We start from the raw sequence: 16,457 nt of genomic DNA, 5'->3' as shown, positions 1-16,457 counted from the left end.
TAGTTTCCTGTCCTTTTAAATAAATAGGGCTTTATCAGCTGGCCAAAAACATTCTTTTCATCCTGAAACTTGTCACGCAAAGACTTGACATTTAAGTGACTTTGACTAAAATGGCTGGTTCGTGTTTCGGTTTGTGTTTAATTGTTTTAATTAAATACAGAGTATAAAGAAAAACGTTGTGAAGGGAGCCTAAAGAAAACAGGAATAGAACTTAACAATGCAAAATAAATCACCTGTAGTTATCACTAACATGGTTTAATAATTAGATATATTGGAATTTGAAAATCTATATTTAAAAAGTCTGAAGTCTAGTTATAAAATAGAAGCAACATAGATTATGCATGAAAAGCAAAATTATATGAATTCCTTAAGTATACTTAAGCTTCACACATAGGTTGAAAACTGTATCAGTCCCTCTTGGAAATGGCAAGTAGAAAGTGCTTTATCTAAAATTAGTCCATGTTGCCTTATTATGTGATGTACCTGGAAGTCTGGCCCTGCTCCTGTTGAGCTCACTAGCAAAATGCCTATTGACTTCAGTGATAGCATGGTTCATCCTGTGGGGGAGATTTTCCAAACATCTAAGGGAGTTAAAAGCTCCCAGCACCCTGATGTGCTTTTGCAAATTCCAGATCATATGTGCAATCTGAATAAAAAGGCCTGAGCTGCATTTGGGGTGGGGTGGAGGCATGCAGCGGTGCCTGAGGAAAACCTACAGGATCAGAGCCAAAATTACAAATCGTAAGAAATTATAGTTGCTTAAATGATCTTCAGCATTATAAAGATTTTGTCCAAGTTTAAATTGACTGATTTTTAGAAAACACTAGAGCGCTCTCTTTAATAACCCAGCAAGAAGGTTTAAATTCAGTTCTTGCATAGAGTTTGCAGATGACTTCATTCTAATTTTCAAATTAAAAATAAACCCTGTGTACAGACCCTGGACATAAATTGAGGGTTATAATTTGTAGGGTAATTTGATGTTGTTTTTTTCATGCAGGTGGCTTTTCTGATCATGAACCAGTCCATTCCCAGCCCTCTCAAACCTTCAATGAGAACTCTGGGTGTGCAGGGTTGGACCCATACCAATGTCCATCCTTTAGTGAATTACTTTAAAATATATCTTTCCTAATTTGGACCTTTATGTCACTTGAAATTAGATTAAGATTTAGATTGATCCTTGGTTGGCAGGGATGAAAATGTGTCAGATCTGAGCTGGAGCAGGATGTAGAAGGGAGATGGACCATTGTTCTCCCCCACGTATCCTCCTTCTACCATTGAAGTCAATGGAGATGTAACTTGCATATGCTGAGCACCTGCCCCTATCTATGGGGATCAGAATCCATGACTTGGAGTGGGAAGAGCCATCCCATCTACCCACCCCCACACAGAGATTCCTCACCTAAGTTAATGATGATGGAGTCAGTCCCAATTTTAGGTGCAGCCCCCCATCATGTGAATTGGTTCTGAGAGTAGCACACAGTGGACAAAGCCCTGAGAGCATGGCTTCACCAGACCCTTGCTCCCACACAGGCAAAGGAGTGCTGTGCAGGGTCAGAGAGTAGTGCAGAAGCACAAGACCACCACACATGATTTTGGCCCCAGCTGGTTCTGTTGTCCAAGGCCCGTCCACTTCTTTTCGGGGGGGAGCAGCCCCTGCAATGGAAAAATGACAAGAACACTCCATGACTCATGAGTCTAATTCAACATAAACTCTGTTCTTACAGCGAGGGCTCCTCTATTTGTTACTGTGTGTCACCCAAACAAATCAATAACCCAGCTCTTCACTTAGGGCCAGATCCTGTTTCCATTGAAGCCAATAGCAAAACGGCCACTGAATTCAGTGAGTGCAAGATCAAGCTTTTATATACTAAAATTACCAAAAGGGGGCGTATATAAACAGTGATGTGCAATTCATTTAGAGCCAAATTCTCTGGCTCAGGTGAAGGCAACAGAAGGCCCTGAAGGAAGAGGGACCGGTGCAGGGATGGAGCCGGATGCAGCCAGCACTCTGTGTGCGCGTTACATACTTGTATTCCACAGGGGCTCCCTCCACCCTAACATACAGGGGGGAGGAGGGCTTTGGGAGCATATTGGGGGTGGGGCAGTGGTGTGTAATTGATCTGCAACTGTATGGATTCATCAGCTGAAATCCTTTGTCGGGAAGGGTGCAGCAGCTGCAGATGATACTGTAGAGCAGCACTGGAGTAGAGAGCCTGGGAGGAGAAGAGAAACTACAGTCTGCTACCCCCAGAACGTCCCTGGGCACAGCCCCATGTTCTGTACTGCAGCTGTGCACAGGTACCATTACACATATGGTTACAGGTCACATGGTATTGCATATGCACAAATATATCAAACACACCAGCTGATTTATGAGTGAGACTCCTACAACAAAAGTTACCTCTTTAGAACCCATTGAACTCCAGCCAAAGTGTATAGATTAAAATGGATAAAGACTGTTAGGAATGTAAATGGCATACAGAAATCCTAATCCATGTGGCATGGTTTTGTTCCCAAGTGTTATTCTAGACTGTGGCAGTAAATCACACTAACTTTATTTCTGTATCTAGGGACCTATATATCTTTATTTGAGTTAACTTCTTTTATTAATTCTCCTCACAATGGGTAACATTCAATTGATTTTTGAGACAGTATATAGGAGACTAATATTTCCATTATGGAAATCTTCAACCACACTGGATCTATTGCCCCGTCAGTTTGAGTATTTGGAACAGTCAGCAGTAGAAAGAGGAACTTCTAAAAATAAAGCTCATTTAAGAGATTTCTGACATCTGTTCTCTTTTTCTAAGCATTTATGGCTGATCTGTTTTGTTAACATTCTGTGGGCCCATCCTGTAGATGCTTCTCACGCATAAGTCCGATTTACTTCGGTGGGTAAGGTGGAAGAAGTCCTGCCTATAACATTTATTGTAGGGACACATTTCATGCGTGGTCCCTATATTTTGAAAAGAAATATATTTTTACATCAAACGCTTGTAAGTTTCCCCCCAGAAAACCCAGCCCTGCAGTTTAATGGTTTCATATATTGCTTGGCATTTAAAGGAATCCATTTTATTTAATGTAGGCCTGGCATTTAGATTTTGTAAAATAAATAAATTAAAGTGGTGGAACTGCGTGTGCATGTGTGTGGGGAGGCGGAGTTAACATAACCTAATATGGCTGGGCATGATTTCATGATTTTTTTAATAAAACAGTTCAGTTAAACTTTTTTTGTTTTAAGTGATTTCAACATCTCCCTGCTCCTCTACAAACCCAGACACTACAGATCTGGGCTAGTGCATAAGAACCAGAAACTGAAACCTACTAGAAACTGACAATAAAACTGAACAGGCTTGGGGCCTGATCCTGCTTCTTTTGAAATCAGTTGGCGTTTTGTCACTGATTTCAGAGCAGGCCTCAGTAATTTAGCCCAACTGGGTGAAATACACAAAGTAAACACAGTATAAGAAGTGAAGAGTTAAGGAGACTAAGATCCAGATGCTCAAAAGTGTTTAGGAACCTCACTCCCATTAAAATAAAGTTTTTTTCAGTTTAGGACTCGAGGGCCCCAATAGTGCAAAGACTTGGGCATATGCTTAACTTTATGCACTGAGAACAGTCTCATTCCAGTCAATAGGACTATTCAGCGTGTGTAAAGTTAAGCATGTGACAGGATCAGGGCCAACATTGTTATTAGTGATATAGGCTCACCACAAAGGTATTTAGACTCCTCACTTCCAATGATTTCAGGATATCTTTCTAGTATACAGCTTTTATAATTGGTTGCTGGAATTTCAGGAGGGATAAGTGCTGATTCATCGTCTTGCCTGAAATGGATTTGGTAGCTAGACGTGTACTGTGCACATGTGTGTAGATTGTTTTAGTTTGGTATAGTTGTCATTAATTAAACAAGAGAGCCCAGCTTTCAAAAAGTACATGGGCTTTTACATGCACCCCAGCTGGGTGTGCAAAACCTCCAAAGCCTACCTACAACCTGGAGATTTGCACACGCAGAACTCTGGTGCACTCTCATCAGGCATTATAACATGCAACTTTGGCAGGAGTAAAAGTGTGCGCACACATTTCTTAAAATCTGGGCCTAGGAGTTTACATGGGCTACGGATTCAAATATAAGGTTTACACCTGCAGCCATTCATTACTTATGGGACTTCACTGAGAGCTTTGCTTAAGGAGGGCCTGATCCTGTAGACCATAAATCTATCTGTGTATTAACTTCTCCCCTAACAGTTTCAAAATACGTATATCCTTGTTTGTGAGAGGTGAGTTTGACCCATCTCCTAAAAGGCCAAACCTGCCCCTTCTTTTCATTGATGTAGAAGGTCCTAAATACCACAGAACTGCTGCAGTTCTGTAACACAGGAGCCACAGGTTTGCACTCCTTCTACACACCACAGTGAAACCCTCTACAGCAGCTTTTTCTATGGCATGCGTCCACCAGGGGCTTTTCTTGTGGCTACAGCCTCCTGGGCATTGACTGGGGGTGTGTGTGCAAAGCAGCGGCCCCTCCGCAGGGGCCAGCAGGAGTGGTTGGGCCTGCCCCACTTTGGAGAGACACAAGCTGAAGGAACAGGCAGCCAGTGAGTTCCCTACCTTCCCAAGGGCACTGGGATTGGGCTTCAGCCCTCAGGTGGCAGGCTCCAGCCACGGGACTTTGGGCTCTGTTCCCTGGGCTTGGGGCTTCGGGCTCCATTCCCTGGCTGTGTGGTGATAGGATCTGGCCCCAAGCTCACCCCCACATCATCTCTGCCCCCCTGCTGCCTCCCGCAGTGCCCATGGCCCCTGCTGCCTCTGTACCTACCTCCCCATCCAGGGCTTAATTTGTTCCTGGGCTTGCCGGGGCTCAGTAAGTCTGTTGTGAAAAGTTATATTTGTATGTTTGTTAATATCACTTTTCACAGCACACTGAGTAGCTAGCAAGTCTAAAAAAAAAAAAAAGCAACCAAAAAAAAGCAAAAGAAACAATAAGAAAAATGACAAGAACATTAAAAACACTTTATTTGTGTTTCTATTCTGTTTAGGTCCAATAAAGAATAGAGACAACTGTACACTTTATTATTGAGTCTGCAAAAACAAACAAACAAACAAAAAACCCTACATAGCTAGATTACAATGATTTGGACACATATCTGTGCATATTTATTTGTTTTTCCTAAAGTCAAATTAAGTATTTTAGGAAAAATTGTCAGGGCGGCCACCAGCAAGCGTTGGTGACCGCACTCTTCAGCCACCAAAAAATTTGTTGTGAGAACCCCTGTGGTGGAGCAGAAAAGAGAAGGATGGCCGCATGTATGATCAGGAGATTCATGACTGCACTGATCCGCTGGCTGAAATACCCCCTTTCCAGAGGCCACAGCAGCTGTGCCTCTACTAATAAACTGTATGCTGGCAGGAGCAACTTCTTAAACCCCTCCCGTATGTCCCTTGGTGCAATATACGTTTATATGGGCTTTGCACTAGAACACAGAGCTTAGCTCATAGAAAGGAGTATTTCAAGTTGGTCTTACGAATTACACCTGGTAGGACACGCACACAAATGCTACGAATTACACCTGGTAGGACACGCACACCAATGCTGTGAATTACACCTGGAAGGACACGCACACCAATGCTGTGAATTATACCTGATAGGTCACGCACAGTTCGATTCTAGGCTGAGGCACAGAAACAAAGTTCACAACTGCAGAGTTCCCAAAAGACACTAAGTTTATTACGCTCGAGCGTGGTGCCCCCCCTGCTAGCCAGGAGGGGACCCTGAATACAGATTATACAAAGGTTATATACTTTTTAGCAAAGCATGTTGCCCTCATACATCGGAAACCTTAGCCAATAAACAAACCCTTGTCTTATCTACCACCTATCCCTGCTTGGTGCATTCCTCGTGCTATACCAGTATGTTAATTACACAGCATGGTCCTAAAGCCATGCATCAGTAACCTTTATTATCAGGATGGGAGGCCTCACATCAAGGCCAAGAGACAGGGAGTTAGAGACTGACAGAAAAACAGATACTGGGAGTCAAGGCAGGCTGGAGACAAGGAGGAGGATTTTCGCAGGGATTCAGTATCTAAGGATCACTCCTCCTGGTGTATGATGTGCTGGCATTTAAACAATGGTGGGCCCCAAACCAAAATGTAGTCACATGTGCTAACTTTTCCTTAACATTGGTCATATCAAAAGTTATAACTTTAGACCCTTCTGATTTGGACAGCCAAGTACTGCTTTCTGTTGTGCACATGCATTGTTGTTTTTGGACCATGAGCTAAAAATATTGCCATACCTGCTTTGTACTTGTCTGGCAGTTCATATTTTAATCACTGTGCATGCAGGGTTTGTTAATGCTCTTTTGTTACTGGACTTCTGCAAAATAAAGGGGATGGCACAGAGAGAGAGAGCGAGATCATTGTCATTTCTTAGTCAGAGAATGGTCAGTGATGAGGGATAGACTGATAATCATAGAAATATATCTGCTGATCCACATGTAGTAATAATAAGCACCTACACTTTACTTTCCATTTGACAAACATTTAATTACAATGCCATAATGAGTGTACTATATCCAATATTAGAAAGACAAATTAACACCATCTATATCCAATTCACATTTTTAAAACTTGTGGGATATTCTATAGAGTATAAAATTAGTCTGATTAGAAATATTCACACATCTGTGCTTTCGGGGCTACTCCCTTTATAACGTTCAAGTTTATTAAAAGTCCTGGGCCAAACTGAGATGCTTCGGTTGTGTCAATCAGCAAAGTGCATAGAAAGGAGGGGGGGCATGAATTGGTGGTGCTCTTTAATTGGTAAGGAAATAAAGGGAGCAGAGGGCAGCTCATATGGAAACCTAATTACATGTTATAAGCCTGATTTTTCAAAGATAGCTAAATATTCAAACTGTCTGGTAAGGCCAGGTGTTTGCAGAAAATCATTTTTGGAGGAATACGTGTTTAAATGCTGATGAAACTTTACTCAACCGTTAAACAGTAACATATTACTCAGGACGGAGCTATTCCCTCAGCCCTAATGCTCTTTTACAATTAATGTGTGATGTCACGTTTTCCACTCCATTCATACCACTTTGTGGGTTTCCTGAGTATCAAGTGCCATGAGTGAGTTGGAGTTTATTGTGACTAATTTCCCTCTTCAGCGATCCTGCATCAGTTAGAGGGGTGAGGTGTGTGGGAATGATGTTCCTTGAATGGCATGAAGGTCGCTCCCAATTACAAGCATCTGGATATCAGCGGAAGCTGGGTATGCTGAATGGTACCTGCTGCACTGCAGCTCCTAGGAGTACGGACTTCCTTAGTGATAAGCCCCACGTCACAACCTCAGACGCATACTTTTAAGGCTTCATGCATTAGTGCAAAACACTCTCCAGTATAGACAAGGCCTTAGATTTCAGAAACCTTGAGAGGGTGCTCTGCCAGAATTATTCTTCCGATAGAATAAAAATTGGTATTTAAAAAACAAATTACAACAATTAATCAGAACTAGGCCGTGCACCTAAAAACCCTGCAGCTGTAGGGGTTCCCAGTTCTTAAAAGAGCCGTCCAAAAGATTTCTTTTAAATGGTTTTATGTCCTTTTTTGTTGACTTTTGATGTATAATTAAGGCCTGGAAAGTTTGGGATGCTTTAAAGATGTTTATCTGCTTATTTTTAATCATAGAAATATCAGAAATGTACTTTTCCCCAGTCTTTATTTATGTTTTTTGTTAGAGTTCTGAGGGAGTTTATTGTGAGCATTTAACCCCTTAATTGAAGGGGCAAGGTTGTTGAATGTTCAACAAAGGCTTAATTAGTCATTGAAGCTAAAGACCTTTCATCAGAACCAAACAAAAAAACAGACTTTCCCCTCTCGAAAGCAAAACTTCCACTTGTTTTGCTGTCACCATTTCATTGGTTCACCAGCCAACATAGTCTCCTAACTTAGACAGGACCTGAATTTCTAATGTGAAAGTAAGCCATATAAACCCATCTAGTCGTTCACACCGCCTTTATCTATCATAAAGATGTAAAAAGATGGAGAAGCCTAATTTTTTTTCTTTGCAGGTTTCTTTTAAGAGCCCTTCAGGGGAAATAGGGTTTAAACTATGATCTAGGGGTTGGGATGAGATCTTTTGCATTGCAGTTCGCAGGGGGAACCATATAATCTCTTGTCTGATCTGAAATAAGCATTTCATATATTAGGTATGTACACGCACATACACATATATATTGTTTCAGTATCTCCTTTCTTGAATGAAGCTGTTTACTCTTACAAGAATCTGCTGCTTTAATAACACTGGTGTTGTATTTCCCAGCGTTAGGTCCGGGTAGAGGGTACAAAATAGGACTGAGAATTCAGATCCAATTTGAAAGCACTGGAATTAAGAGAATGTCAAAGCTCTTGTAAGGCAAGAGTCCCAATTTTAAAAATGTGTTAATTTAACAGTTGGTTGTTTTATTTATTTAACTACAAAATCTGCCTTGCAAAAGTTTTGAAACTGATTTCCAAAGCTTTCTGATGCTGAAACTGATTCCTACAGTCCTACTTGGCATGATCAAACTTTTATGATAGCAGTATCTTCTATGATTATTTTTTAAATTAAAATGTAACGTATTTAGGCCCCAATTCAGAAATTAGATTTGTGTGGGCAGACCTCTGCACTCACTGATTGACTTCAATGGGGCTTCATTTGGGTGGAGAACTCTGTCTGGGTTGATCTCATTCCAGGATCAGGGCCTCGAGGCCCCATTTCTGCAGCCTTTACTCATAAAGTCTTATGGAAACCAATGTTTAAGATATAATTACTGATTTACACTTTCATGTCATTCCATATTCCGAGAAACATATAACACCTCTACTCTACACTGAGCACTTCCTCCTGTTCTAAAGGCCAAAAGAGTGACCATATATATTTGCTGTATTCAGACTTTTTGATTGTAAATAAAAAAGGGGAAGCAGGAAACAAGAAAATAACAGGTGATTTGTCATGGTGAATGAACTAACTAGCTTAAGTATGTGGGGATTTTGTTTAAACAACATCATGCTGATTTTACTCTGGTAAGGATATGGGGCCAAATCCTTCTCACCTTACTCAGACATTACCATCGTATTCATCTATTACAGTAGCACCTAGAAGCCCCAACCGGGATCAGGGCCCCATTGTGCTAGGCAGTGTACAAACACAGAGGCCTGACCTATACCTAAAATTTAAGTTGACCTAGCTACGGCGCTCAGGGGTGTAAAAAATTCATTCCCCTGAGAGACATAGGTAAGCTGAGCTAAGCTAGACACAGTTAAGTCAGTGGAACAATTCTTCCATCAACCTAGCTGCTGCCTCTTGAAGAGGTGGACTGAAAAACCCCTTCGGTTGCTGTAGCGAGTGTCTACACTACAGGGCTACTGCTGCAGTGCTTGTAATATAGACCTAGCCATAGTTAAGAGCCAGTCCCTACCTCTTTGTCTGTCTTCTCATTGAGACTGTAATCTCAATCTAAAGAGTATGAGGAGAAACAGGCACAGAGATTCCTCAGTATTTGATTATTACATTAGGATATAAAGGCCCCATCCAAGATTAGGGCCCCATTGCACTAAGCACTGTTCACACACAAAATAAAGACTGTTTCTGCCCAACGAGTTTTACAATCTAAATTGACAAGACAGACAAGTGTTGGGAGGGCAAACAAGGGCACTAAGAGGTAGAGTGACTCAAGGTCACACAGCAGAGCCATGAGTAAAATACAGGTGTTCTGAGTTCCTGCCCCGTGCTCTATCCACTACACCAGAATCATGTATCTGGTCCCGTTGACCTCAATGGGATGGCTGGTGTAAGTCATGAGAGTAGGACTGGGTGCGTAATTCACAGTGCTCCACTGACACACTTACAGTGAAAGGCATTAACAGAGCAATATTTGAGTAAGTTAAAGTAACCTAACAGAAGTTATAAGAATTATGTAAGGGCTTGGTGAAGTTGATAGACATGTTTTCCAGGCTGGTTAGAGTTTCAAAAATCAAGGGACATTATTTTAAAATTCAGAAACTAGGAGAAAATAGAGAATCTAGGCAGAACTGCTTCATGCAAATGGTAGTAAACATATGGAACAGGTTACATAGGGAGCCAGTGGAAGTAAAGAGTATAAATGAATTCAAGAAACAACTAAAAGAAAAGGAGTACTTGTGGCACCTTAGAAACTAACAAATTTATTTAAGCATAAGCTTTTCTGAGCTACAGCTCACTCACCTAGTTTGTGTAGAATGAGGGGGTGGGAGGGTGGCGGCATGGTGGGAAAGCAGGAAGATGGGACTAAAATAAACCTAAAAGGGTTTTCTAAAATGTCTCTGTCTAGTCCTCCACTAACATATTTTAAATTTGCATCAAGTATCATTTTAAGGCTTAGGTATCCTGATGTGCATCTCTGAATGTATGTCTACACTACAGCGGCACAGCTCCATTGACGGGAGGGTTTATTCCACCTCTCTGAGAGGCAGTGGCTTGGTCGACAGAAGAATTTTCCTATCATCCTAGCTGTGTCTACAGTAGGGGTTAGGTCACACAGGGCACAACATTTTTCATAGCCCTGAGTGAGGTAGGTAGGTCAACCTACGTTTTAGGTGTAGACCAGGCCTCAGTATCTGTAAAGTCAGCAACTGTAGTCGGTATCTAGCTACCAAATGCACATGCTAGATTCCTAGTTAACATTACAAGATGTATCGCAGCGCAGCCCAGGGTCAAATCAAGCCCTTACATATTTACCTCAGTGCTATAACATGCAACTGAACATAACTAGAGTTGAATCATGTGACAAAGTTTTTTTGCAGTGTTGGAATAACTTGAAAATCTTGCACATATTCCTTAGCATTTTAAAGACCCAGAGCCTAGTTCCGCCCTCATTTATATATGGTGCAATGTCACTAATCCATTCCTTTACCTGTGTGCGTGGACTCATGAAGTGTGCTACACATCTGATTAGGAAGTTCAGTTAGGTCATGAAATGGAAAGATTTGTTTTCGTTTCCATCAGCTAAATGGTTTATTGGATGGAGTTTGTCCAAAAGTCAAATTTGCTTTTCCTTCTTTTTTTGCTTGTAAATCTTCACTTTTTTCAGCTTACAAAATTCAGCTAAAACATTGAAACCCTTCACAGTCTCCTGCATAGTGCAGACTAAATTGAACCACTTGCATTGCATATGGTCTTTATTGCTGTCAGGGCTGTTTCCTTTTTTCCCACGAATGCATGGTGGGTCCCTTGCATTACATAGAAAAAAAGTATTTAATGGTGAAATCATTTTATTCTGAAATACAGCTGACTTAGGGGTTGCTTTAGTAAACATCTGGCAATTAAATCAAACTCCAAATGACAAGAATCAACATTTAAATGGAAAAATATAGCCAGGGAGAACAACTAAATACAAAACATTCCTGCTTTCTTCTCCCTGCTTCTCTCAGGGCCCACTTTGATAACAAGCTGATTGTGTCTCACCGGGAAAGGCAGTTATGTGTACACAACCAGATCCTCAGCGGCTGTAAATTGGTGAAGCTCTATTGAAGCTAAACACTGAGTCCTTCAAAAATTTGGTATTCCAATTTACATTTTATATATAAAAAGTGTTTGTGTATGATAAACATATACTGTGTGTGTGCATAGATCGATATACATATATATAGTTATATCTACATATGCGCAGATACAGAGAGAGAGAGAGAGAAATACCCACAACACAGATAGATATATTGAGATATATATATACACACAAGCATATAACTGTCAAAAAGGGAATGGAATTCTTTTGTTGGGCTCAAGCTCCTGCTTTTCAGAAGAGATCGGAATTATAAAAAGCAACCCATGAACTACATTTGTCTCTCATCAGAAACATTAGAAGAATTTCCCTTTCTGCAGGGACTGTGCATTTGTACATGATTCCTCCCCTCCTCCCTCTTTTCATAGCAATCAAACTCCTTCAATCCCCGGCTGAGCTAAACTGGAAGAGACACGAGTTCAGCGAGTTTCCCATAATTAGCTTTTCGGATGGTTATGCAGGCTCATCATGTTATTAAAAGAAAGACTTAAAGGTAGTTTTGCCACTAAACGACTTCCCCTGGAATAGTCAGGGGAGCGTGTGCTGTCCGGGCTGGAGCTCTGGTTTGCATCTGCAAAGTATTTTCAGGAAGGCTGAAAATTGCTACCTTTTGTTCGAAAGGGGCCATTTCATTAGGAACTGTCATTGGGAGGCAGTTTGGAGAGAGTCAAAGGGCAGATGTCATCTCTGGGCTACACCCCCTCATCCCGCAGGAGGGAAGGGAGATCCTGAGCTTGTTCGGGGATCTGTAAAACCGGCAGAAATGGCCCGAATTGGTAGTGTCAGCATCTCCTGCAAATCTCTCTGACAGCGCCAGGCATTAACTCGACAAAGGGCAGGTGGCGGGTGGGGAAGGTGTTTCTCAGGCATCGATCCCCCGCTCTTCGCCCCCGGGCCCGATTCTGCGCTCCCCTCACAGGCCAGAGGAGGGGGTTCGGAAGGGGCGCAGCCTGGGGGCCCGCTGCCTTTGTTTCTCCGGGGTCCCGTTGCGGTGACCCTCGGGCCGACAGGTTTCTCCCCAGAACTTCCTTCTGCCACCTCTTCAAAATCGGGGATAAAACTGACCTCAAGAGCATCAGGCGGCTCCAGATCGGTTCTTTTCCCTCTGAAAATCCCCTGCTGCCCCTCGCTGTTTGGGGGTTTCCAGATCAGATGTGGGATGTTTAAATTGAAAAGAAATTAACCAAATCTTAGATGAAAGGAGAAAAACGAGCCCATCTTCCAGCGCAGTAATTCACCTAGAGGTGTGGGGGGGGGGGCTTCTACTCTTTCTTGGGCCATGTAATGTCCCAGACTTTGGTAACCCCCCGAATTGATTATTTTCCCTGGTGTCGGAAGGGAGGGGGCTAATGTAGCTTGAAGCCGGTATGAAAATGTCTACTCAGAAGGTGGGTGGTGCGCTGCTAAATCGTTCCCTTCCAAAGGCTTTGGAGGTTTCACACTGAAATCGACTTCATTATTCAATCTTCTTCTCTTTTTCTTTGTGGGGTCGGGGGGCTGTCAGAAAGAAACTCACCCTGTGTGCAAACCAGAGCCACTTCAGCCGGGAGAGGGGGGGAATGGATGAGCTTACCTATCCCGTAGGCAGATGTCCATCCTTTCATGTTTCCTTTCTATGTAAAGGGAAACAAACCATTTCTAATTGTATTAACTCGTTTAAACATCTTTTCATTGTTTAAAACTAGCTCCTACGTCCATCCGTGGGGCCCGATTCTCTTCTCCGTTGGACTCATTCATCTGGCTTTTATCACCTCTCCCCCCTCACCCCCCCCCCCCAGGGGAAAGCTGCCCTCACCGAAATGAAGAACGATCCCCAGGTCAGCGGGCTCGTTAGTTTGCATCCTAGTTTGCACCGTTTGGGGGCAATTCTCTTTCTTTTGTTCCCCCTTTATCTCAGGATGGATTTTGTTCCATGTAAAAGCCAGTAATGCTTAGACAGGGTTGGGGGGGGATATCCTTATCAGTTCCAACCGCTCTAATTATGTCCAGAAAATGAGCCTCCCCTGTACTAATGCCAAGAACAACACCCAGAAGAAATTGACGTGGACAATTATTAATTTGAAACGTGTTACCAACTTTCCTAGGAGGCAAATTAATGGCTTCTATGGCTGTTTTGATTGAGAGGAACAAACCAGATCCTCACTGCAAACAAAAGGGGCATCAACAGAGTGAACCAGCTTTTGCGCCTGTTTTTCGCAGCTCTAAAAATATTGGGGTCTTTTTGCTGTTCAGAAGGGACGGCGGGGAACGGGGTAGATGCTTTTGCACTGGGAGACATCTTCCAAGCCTGGGCGTGTTTCGGGTGGCTCTCTTGTCAGGAACGCTGGAAACGGAAGCAACCCTCAAAGTGCCACAACGAATTTCCTAGTAAAGAATATTTTCTTTAAGAAAGAAAGAAAAGAAAGAAAGAAAGAAAGAAAGAAAGAAAGAAAGAAAGAAAGAAAGAAAGAAAGAAAGAAAGAAAGAAAGAAAGAAAAAGAAAATCAATGATCTATTTACACTGTAGCCTCCACATCCATGGTCAGATCTTGCTGTCGTTGGCAAAAAAAACAAAACAAAACAAACAAACCCCTAAACTTCCGTGAGAGCAAGGACCGGCAGCTCTTAGGACAATTCAGTTTTGATGGTGCTAGGAGAGCCGTGCAATGAAAAATCTAAGCCCCTAGAGAGCCCCCTTTCTGGTGATAAAAGTTCGCTCACATTCACTTTCTCCCAGTGCTTGGGCACGTCTCCTCCAGACATGCGGGAACGCACTCTGGTCAATGGTTTGTGGCGTGGGCTGGGACTAGGCAAATTTCCCATCAACTTCAGTTGGGTTTTTGTCCGGCTGAGGACTGCAGAGTGGGACCTACGAAGAGGCGAGATTGCTGCTGCCTTTGGCTGTTGAAGTTAGCCTTACAATTGATAGTGAGTACGGGTCCCTATTAAAATACTGTCAAGCTCTCTCTCTCAATCCTGCAGTCCTCACTCGAAGCTGTCATTGGGTCCAGTGGTAATTATGCCCGGTCAAGGACTTCAGGAGTTTGTCCGGAATATTCCCAGCTACAGAACCCGCTCCGAGAAGGCTTTCTAATATAAGGATGCCAGCTCACAAAGCCGCATTCCCAGGGAAACGGCTGAGCAAACGCGCTAAAACAATATTGTTTCAGATAACGCTATAAATAAGGAGATTGAGTTTCACGTCTACAAGGAGATGAGATCGACTTTCCTCCCAATTCTCTTTGTGTTTCACGCGAGGAGCAGCAAAGAAGGTTAGATTGCTTTTCCTGGAGAAAAGGACTCCCCGAGAACACACATTTAATAGTTTCCTCAGCCAACAAAAGCCCAGTAAAATACTGGCCATTATCTTTGGAATAAAAACCCCAGATTAAAATAAACGAATTACAGGTGCCTAATTGACATGGCGTTTAGCTACAAACTTTGCATTTGTAACACACCGCCTGTGATCACAGGCGCTTTGATTGTTTCTTCCCATGGAGTTTAATTAGATAACGGTTTTCCATGTATAAAACAGCCCGCTCATAATGTATTTTACGAACGTTAAGAGCCTCCTTTCATCTCATGGAGAAATGGAAATTAAAAGACTTCCAAAACCATGTTAAAATTAGAACACCAGGAATCTGTTGTTGCTTAAATTTTCTATAGACTGATTTGGCTGTATCGATTCCCAGGTGCATAGATCTTGCCTGAAATACATAAATCATATGTATAAATCTTTCATTAATTATAGGCTGCCCTGCCTGAAATATGGTCTCTGGAAAATAAACGAATCCCATCGTTCTATGCAAAATATCTGTAAAAGGGCTCTACAAATAAGCAAATATAATCAGTGATCCCCCCCCCCCATCAGTTCCTTTAAATTGTATACTGAGGCTTGGCATAGACACGGTTCTTCTCTGATCCGCGGTGATTCCAGCGAGTCTCTGTTATGGTTCAATAGAAATGGTTTTAGAAAAAGGCAATCTGAAACTCCGTAAATTCCCAGATATAAATCTTTCCTTTCAAGCGGGTGTTTCTCTCTCTGTCTGCGAGCTACCCATCTACCTACGCAGGGTCTGATAGCTCATCTCAGGAGCCTTGTTTCCGAAAGGAAACAGGACTTGGGCAGACACTCCCAGTGCCAGTTTGGGCACTTCTGTAAGTTTCGTCTGTCCATTTCACCTTTTGGAGCCCGATCCCGCAGCCCTTCATTGTTTTCCTGGGGAATGAGGGAAGGATCAGGCCCAACCACGATCTCTTTCAGGGGGTGATCCTGAGCCATGGGAGTTTCCCACTGGTTTCTATTGCAGACGGGTCGAGCAGCCCTCAGACATGAAAATATTAACTACTCGCCGTTTGCAAGCAGCTTGGCTGCATAGCTCGAGGGCAGCAATGATACTATCAACCCACCCCACTCCTGCAGACTCAGTTAAACAACCCCTGGGGGATACAGGTAGACTTCCCAAGACTGAGCGCTCCCTGCGCCTTAGCCACGCCACCAGCGCGCCCCACCAGGAGAAAGCCATCCAGTTTCAACCCGGCCCCGGACAGCCCTTCCGGCACGTGCCCTGAACTTCACCATCCACTCCAAATTCGGTCTTCATTTCTCTTGCCAGGACCCGATCCTGCAGTCCCTTACCTAGTCCTGGGTAGGCACCACTCCCGTGGATCTAAGCGGGAATCTTGCCCGAATAAGGACTGCAGGGTTTGACCCTTCGCCAGTGCCACCAGAGAGTGCCACCTAGAACGGGGCGGCCCAGCAGAGCAGTCCCTGGGGGTTCTCCATGTTTCCAGGCAGGAGCTGTTGCTAACAATTTTGTAATGCAGATGGAGGGGCTGCTATATGCTGTTTTCGCCCAGTACGTCTATGAGATCAAACTACACAGCCAGGCCCAGG

The sequence above is a fragment of the Eretmochelys imbricata genome, chromosome 7 (genome assembly GCF_965152235.1).
Source record: "Eretmochelys imbricata isolate rEreImb1 chromosome 7, rEreImb1.hap1, whole genome shotgun sequence".
Taxonomy (NCBI): Eukaryota; Metazoa; Chordata; order Testudines; family Cheloniidae; genus Eretmochelys; species Eretmochelys imbricata.
Note: the sequence above shows the minus strand (reverse complement) of the source record.